The 7,659-nt window shown below is 39.6% G+C and overlaps 1 pseudogene; it reads left to right on the forward strand.

Annotated features, from left to right (window-relative positions):
- LOC119429261 overlaps positions 1 to 7,302 on the forward strand; it is a 15,617-nt pseudogene extending 8,315 nt beyond the window's left edge.
- Positions 7,303 to 7,659: the final 357 nt, after the last annotated feature.

A 7,659-nucleotide genomic window follows, 5' to 3' on the forward strand; every position in this document is an offset into this window, starting at 1 on the left:
CTGACAAAGGTGCCCAGAAGGTATCTTTATCAAATTCTCAAATGACCTCATCTGACTCCTTTGGATGCTGAGGAACCGTGACTTTACTCCGAGTTCCCCTGGATGATAGAGCACCTCATCCTATCTCCACCAAGGAAGCTTCTTTCAGCAACTTGTATCTGGGATCTCCTTCTTTCAGGCTTGATCCAAACTGCATGAGGGTTGGAACATCTATCGATCTTAAACTCAGAGATTTATCTTTCCACTCAGATCTTCCTTCATCACAACAGACTGGAGCAATGCCCTCAGTACTGCATATTTGTTGATTCATCTCTTACCTGATCCTACCGTATTTCACAAACAAATTTCTTTTGAACTTGAACGTCTCCGCTTGAGGCAGAAACTCATCCCTGACCCAAAGGGAGTATTCCACCTTTTTCCTGTTGAGAACTACGGCCTTGCACTTAACGGGGCTGACTGCCATCCCAGCTGCTTCACACTCAGCTGAAAACCACCCCAGCACACGCAGAAGGTCATGGCCTGAAGATGCCAACAAAACCACATAGTGTATAAAAAGGCAGAGATGAGACTCCGATGTTCACAAACCGCATTTTCAGGTCTCTCTTGTAAATGAGTCCCCGAGGCTCAATGGCATTAACCTGCCTAAACAAAGGTTGAATGAATACTCTCCTCTCTATGGCTACACTTTAAGATCCTGTCCATGAATGCAACAAACTTGACTGGAGACGATGGCCATCCCTGGCAGAACCTACATTTTAATGGGAACCATTATGACTTTGTGCCGAGGATGCAACTTGTGCTCACTTTGGCTATACTGCAACTGCATAGCCCTTAAAAGTTAACCTAGCACCTCACATGTCCATGACTACAAAATGAGCTAATTGTTATTTAAAATCAACCACAGCCTCAGTTTCAAAATCTTCTAACAGGATAATGGCCTATTAACCCTCTGGCACAATGGAAGTACCAGTACACCTTTATTCCTTTGTAATATGTTTATATCCTGCCACCTCCCACACACACTTTACAACCAAGCTATACAGGCATTTTAAGAGTAAATTCAATATGTTCTGTAAATCTAACCCCTCCACAGCCCCTTAGAACCTTTAATAATATTCACAAGCATCATTTGGTTTATTTTTATTATAAATTTGCCTTTTAATTCATCTAGAAATACATTTTAAATAATGTTAAGCTAAAAAGCAATAATAAACAAGCTTTGAGCTAAACATACAAACTAGACACACACATTTTCCCTCAGTCTTTCCTGCTTGTCATGTGACTGCAGTTATCCTTAACACTGATTAATCTAACCTACATGGTTTATTTATAATTTAAATAAAACACTTAAGGGGATAGATTCAAGCTCAATAGTGTGTTTCATTATTCACATTCCCCTGCATCAGATTTAGCAGCCACTGACGTAAAGGAATTTGTTTACAAGAGAAAACCAGTGTAATGCTACAGAATGAACTATACTTGAAATGAATCAAGAACGTGTCTGTGGCGGGATTTAAGTCTGGGTGGAAGATTCACGCTGGATGGCAATATTTGTGGCAGGACAGCTATCTGTGGCCCTTTCTTCTGAGGGACCACTCTAAATAAATAAATGGCTCGACAGCAAGTATTGATCTCCCGTGAGTTTGAGCAGGAGAGGAAAAAGGAGAGGACAAGAGGCCAGTGAGGGATGGAGGGGTAACGGCGAGTGAGAAAAACGGGCAGTGCAGAAGAATGAGTGGGCGGCTGCCAGCGGAAAGAGTAATTGTGATTAATCACTTTTCCCAGCAAGCAGCGTGTTCAACGCACAAAACAAAAGGAGTGAGACGGCAGGAGCGGCGGAGGTTCAGGAAGACCGCCAGCTGAAGGTAGAGCTGCCAATAGATCAGGTAAAAAGATGATCTGATTCACCTGATGAGCTCTTTGGCTCATGTTTGAAATGGTTTGGTCCAATTATAAGATGGGAAGCAACAGCTGATTCCTGTCTATAGTAAAATTTTCCCACAAGTAACCACATGCTGATTTTTTTTTTTACCTTAACAGTTTGTTACTGACTGTACAAGTACTTCATAGTCCAATCTTGTTATACCATATACCGTATTTTCCATCATAAATGTCACACTGCCCTATAAGTCGCATCATTCCAAATATGTCTAATAAAGTGGAAAAAAACATAAATAAGTTGCTTCTATTATGTGTCACCACTGATGTGTTGCATTTGTTATGCATCACCACTGACAACCCGGAAATGTGGGCTGGTGTTGTGCCAAAAATCGAGTGGCTGCAAAATGGTGGCCGGAGCGTGCATGGGAGGACTTTAACAAGAATTTAACAAGATTAACACAAAAACAATTATTCGTTTGCTTGAAATCATAGCAAAGGTGTTTCTCAGTCTAAGTTTTCCTTAATAAACGCACTTTGACGGTCAACTGCATTTCAAGCGCCGATTCGCGGAAGTGGGCACACACAGAGGGACGACTCTCTGTGCATTTTTTTTTTCAAAATTTAACAAGATAACCACCTAAAACCAATTATTTGTTTGCCCAAAATTATAGTAAAGTTGAGTCTCGGTTGAACTTTTATTTAATAAAAGGACTTTAACAGTCAAATCAGCTGCATTTCAAAAGTATTTGCTGGCTTGGTGCTCCGGGAGCAAGCAGTGGGAGGAAATCAGGAAGAAGGAACGCTGTGCATTTCTTCAAAATTCAACAAGATAACCACCTAAAAATATATATTTGTATGTTTGACATTATAGTAAAGGTGTGTCTCAGTTGAACTTTTACTTAATAAATTCACTTCATTGGTCAAATTAGCTGCCTTTTGCTGGGGTGGCGCAGCGAATTGAAGCTGATTTGATGATTACTCCAGGCGATCTGGACGAAGATGGCTGGTTATGGCAAGCTGATTTTGTCATTAATAGCCACTTTTACCTATTACATGACACAGCGGCACGCCTACTACTTGAGTGCCATCTAGCAGCTGAAAATGGTAGTGTTCAATATTTTCAGTCAGAATGAATGAAAACAGTCATATCTCAGCCAAAAATTGGTTTATAAATATGGAAAAAAAAATACATAAATAAGTCGCTTCGGAGTATAAATCGCAGGGCATTTAAATTATGCAAAAAAACCTGTGACTTACAGGCCGAAAAATACGGTAAATTTATTATCAGAACAAGATATTTTCTCTTTATACTGTATAGATAAAACCTGTTTCTGCAGCTTTTTCTCCACACATTGTTCTATTAAGCTGTATTTGTCTCTGTTCTGCAGCTTCAAAGAACATTGAAAATGCACTTCTAGTGCAGCATATTTTTTTATGTTTACAATAAGGCTTGAAAATGCTTAGTAGAGCACGCTACATAAATATAAATGTCATCAAATCAATACAACAGTCAGTACAGCATATGACAAAAAACGTGTTTTGCATTCATGCAGGTTGAGGCCACAATAGTGGAAGAAGAGCAGGAAGATGTGAATTGTGAGGAGGGCGTTCAGGATGACCAGGATGCCATGCGTGAGCTGCAGCCTTTAGCTGCAGCTTCCACGAAAGCTGTAAGTACTCTTAATACAAGTTTTATGCAGCCCTGTCTCACATTCAGTTCATTTTCAGTTCATTATTAGGTCTAATTTTCTCATTTGCTCTGGAATTAGGTCACATAAAAATGGTCTAACCAGCAATTATGGTAATCATCATTTTCATAATTGTATGGGGGTCACACAGACCTGTTCCATCAACCATACTTTTATCATACATGTGTAACCTGTTTATTTTGTCTCAGTGAGTTTTTCCTGTGTATTGTGTGCTAACATTTTACCAGCACATCTGCACTTCAGGGCAAAGGAAGTTAGAAAAGTGTAAGAATGAAATATAAATAATAATAAAAGTAAGCAGCATATAAATTTGAGGTTTTATGCAAATTTAGATTTTGACCGTAGCCACAGGGACAACAACATAAAGTGAATGTCGTAAAAGTCCAGACCAATCAGGCTGCGTTTGATATTTGTCCTTTTCTCTGGAGTATGTGCACGGTAAGTAGAGATGAAGTACAACTGAGCAGAGTGTACAGATGTTTTTGCATGGATCTCCGGTTCCCAGAAATTACAGTCATTTAAATACACTTATTTTACTCTAATAATCCTCGAGGGACAGCGGTACGGGGCTGTGTAACCGTGATGAATGCTCACAATAGATGGGCGATATTACCATTCCAAGCAATTTCGTTCGGCTTCGAAATGAGAAGATATTGAGTCTTATTTAAGCAATCAATAACCTTGAACATTTCTTTTTAATGAAAACTATAATTTCAAGCAGTGGCAATTACGCCGCAGGGGGAATGTTTTGGTGTGGTGATGATTTTGCCACTGTATGCACTTTTGCAATAAAGATATTCTTATTGGGATAATTATTGACTTCTGGGGGCAGTTATGACCCTGGCTAAAGACCCCATCAATAGCCTAATTCATTACTTATTGCTTTTAGTCATACATGAATGTTGCTGATTCAAATTGACTATAGATTGCAGTGAATGACCATTAGATAATAGAAAATAATAATAATAATCCCTGGACCGACTCAGCTACTTTTTGCAAAAATGATCGTTATCAGTCTGTAAATGGAGGCCGACTGAAAGGAGAAAGCGTTCGTCTTATTCAAACATCTTTTATATGAGGACTTAATTTTCAGTAAAATGACTTGAATCATGTCAGCACTTTCAATAGGAACCCTTTTAACCTAAGAGTTGACCTTTTTTGAATATTTTTTCTTTACATTTTATCAAGAATTGAACATAAAGTTCCTGTCAGATCTGTAATAATAGTTCTTAAGGTGAGACTTAACCTATCTTAAAGCCTAATTATCTTTCCTGCGCACTCTCCTCTTTTCCCTTTGAGGCCAAACAGACTGTTGCTGTCTCGTCGTCAGCATCCTCATCATTTAGAGGGCTGTGAATAATAACGAGGGATAACTGCGCTGCTATGACTCATACTTTCAGCTGAGTTCTGACAGATTTCCTCCCACCCTGGCACTTGTATACTCCTGCAAAATGCCCCATGCAATCCGCATGCGTGCATGTGTATATAGTAGATATTGATGACCAAACTCAATTACATGATTACATTTTCTGCTAAAGCTTTAAATGATTTATTGCGTGGAATTTAAACACATTTGCAGACAGTGCTTTAGTGACGCGCTGGTGTGCATGCGATATTGACCTGTGTGGTCCAGGCCAAATAAAGAATAACGAGATTCAGCATCTCTGCCAAGTGAAGATGTCCGTTGAGAGTTAAAGCAGGCTATCTCGGTGACAGAGAGCAGAAAGAATGACGATCTCGAGCTTGATGCACATTTATCAAAGCTTTTCTTATAATCACCTGACTGACTTTTGTTGGGCTCTCTGAAGGTTGCCTTAGAGGGTACTCTGTTAAGGAGCTGATTGATTTCTCTGACAGAGAAGTGCGCCTGTGTTGAAGATGTCACCCATGTTGTGGAAATGTGGACAAAGGTGGATTTGTACTCTCTGCTGTAGCACTGTGTTCACAACTATCGTTTGTTTTGATCTAACAGTATTGGCTGTTTTATTAACCAGTCAGCAAAGCACTTTTTCCTAATTAATATTGTTAGAAATGCCAATGAAACGAAGAATGTTTGATCAATCATCTTCCTCTCCTTAAGAATTTGGCGATAAAAAATCCAAACGTTATCGAGCGAGACATCGATCCATTCCTTTTCGTTACTAATCCAAGTCCATTTCATTTGCTTTTCATCTGTTTTTCCTTGCTCCTATTCCCTGTAGCTTAGGTTAGCCATTACAAAGGCCTCAGTCTCCCCATCCAAGGTCAACTATAATCAACTCTAGACAATGTCACTAGCTTTTCCATAGAACTAGGCTGAGGAAGACAACAACTCCTCTGGGCTTTTAAGGACCTGCTGCATTATACCATTCAATTACTGTTCATTAGGCAGTGTACAGTCATTAATCAGACTGAGAGGTTCTGTTAGTCCTCAGCAGGGACAACAAACCAGGGAAATTTATTCCGACTTCCTGTCTGGGCCTCTGTTTTAGTGCTAAGAAGAGACATGACACATAGGAGTGCACTGAAGCTTTCAGCAGAGACATCCAAGGCTGAACTGGCCTTCCAGTCTCAATATCCGTTTTCAAGTGAAGTTCTTCACTTCCTGCAGCCTCGTCTTTGAATTTTAAGAAACATGGGCTTTGTCGGAGATTTACCGCTTATATGGGAGAGTATTACGAAACTGATATATCACTGAAAGGTGGGAAGGCTGACAGATTTACTGATTAGAGCTGCATATGCATGGAATATGACTAGATGATGATATGAGAAACTGATTTATGTTTTCCAGGAGGATAAAGAGAGGGAGGCGTTGCACAGGCTTACCGGAATACGGTCACGGATGTCCCGGTTTTTCAAGGGTAGGTTCATCAAAGCATAAAATCATGGTAGTAGCTCATAGGCAGCTTCAGTGGCAGGCCCCGTTTTCCCCACCACGGCACCTAATGCACCCATAAAGAGACCACTAATTCGCCCTGCATTACCAGACCCTCCTTCACATTGCATGTCATGGGATCTCCAACTACCTCTCAACATCTGGGAGAGCTTTACACCATTCTTTATGGAGACCATCTGGTTTTTTGCCTCCCCAATCTCAAATGACTTATTCTAGTATTAAAGGCACCTGCACATCAACATGCGTCTAGAGTTTTCTACTCTTTATATTTTCCAGTTTTGCAATTTGGAACCACTCTGAGAGATTAGGAATAATATGTCTATATGTTTTTAACCATAAAACACATTTTATCTCCATGATTTATCGTTTTTAACAGAAATGCATGGTCTTACTTTTATAGAATTGATCTAAGGAGAAGCACACCTGAAAGGATAAAACTGTTTTAAAACTCAGAGCATAGCAATAATGTAAGCTTGACATTTTTCTTTTGCTATAGGGATTGTGCCTTTCAGCTGGTTGAGGCAATTTCACTCTAACTGCCTACAAAACATGGGCTTTGCTCGGTCTCATTCGGTGGTTTTCCAGCTTCCCGGTTTTTCCTCTTGTGAGAATTCCAGAGGTGGTTAAATGAAACGAGATGTGAATCCCTGCAGGTGGTTATCGCTGTCTGCCCTTCAATCTGGGGTTCACTCAGTCGGTGTGACACCAAAATCACTGCATCCTGTGCTATCAGCATGCTCCCTTTTCACCGCACATCATTTTTGGTATCAAAAGAGTGCAGACATGCACAAGAACACACGTGCACACAGCGGTCTCACATACAGCAGCCTGTATTAAATGTTTTGTTTTAATAAATTTTACAGATGTTGTGTACATTCTGTAAGTGCAGTTAATTATCTAATTGAGATCCCAATGCAGCTTTGTACACACTTGCTATGATTTGCAGACAAAATATCAATAAGCAGTGCATTAGAGGTAAATCATAGCACTATGTTGCTAGCTGACTCCACACACTCATTTTTCTGTTCACATCACTTTTTATAGATTTTTTGCCTATGAGTGGTTCTACTACAGAGCTTTAAGGCTATGCTAAGAAAAAAAAAAAAAACAAAAAAAAACATAAAATTACGAGAATAAAGTTGAATAAAGTTTTAATATTATGTCGTATGAGACTTTTTGCAGCTCTCGTTTTTT

Source organism: Nematolebias whitei, unplaced genomic scaffold (assembly GCF_014905685.2).
Source record: "Nematolebias whitei isolate Nwh7 unplaced genomic scaffold, NemWhi1 Nwh_scaf_248, whole genome shotgun sequence".
In the NCBI taxonomy this organism is placed as follows: domain Eukaryota; kingdom Metazoa; phylum Chordata; class Actinopteri; order Cyprinodontiformes; family Rivulidae; genus Nematolebias; species Nematolebias whitei.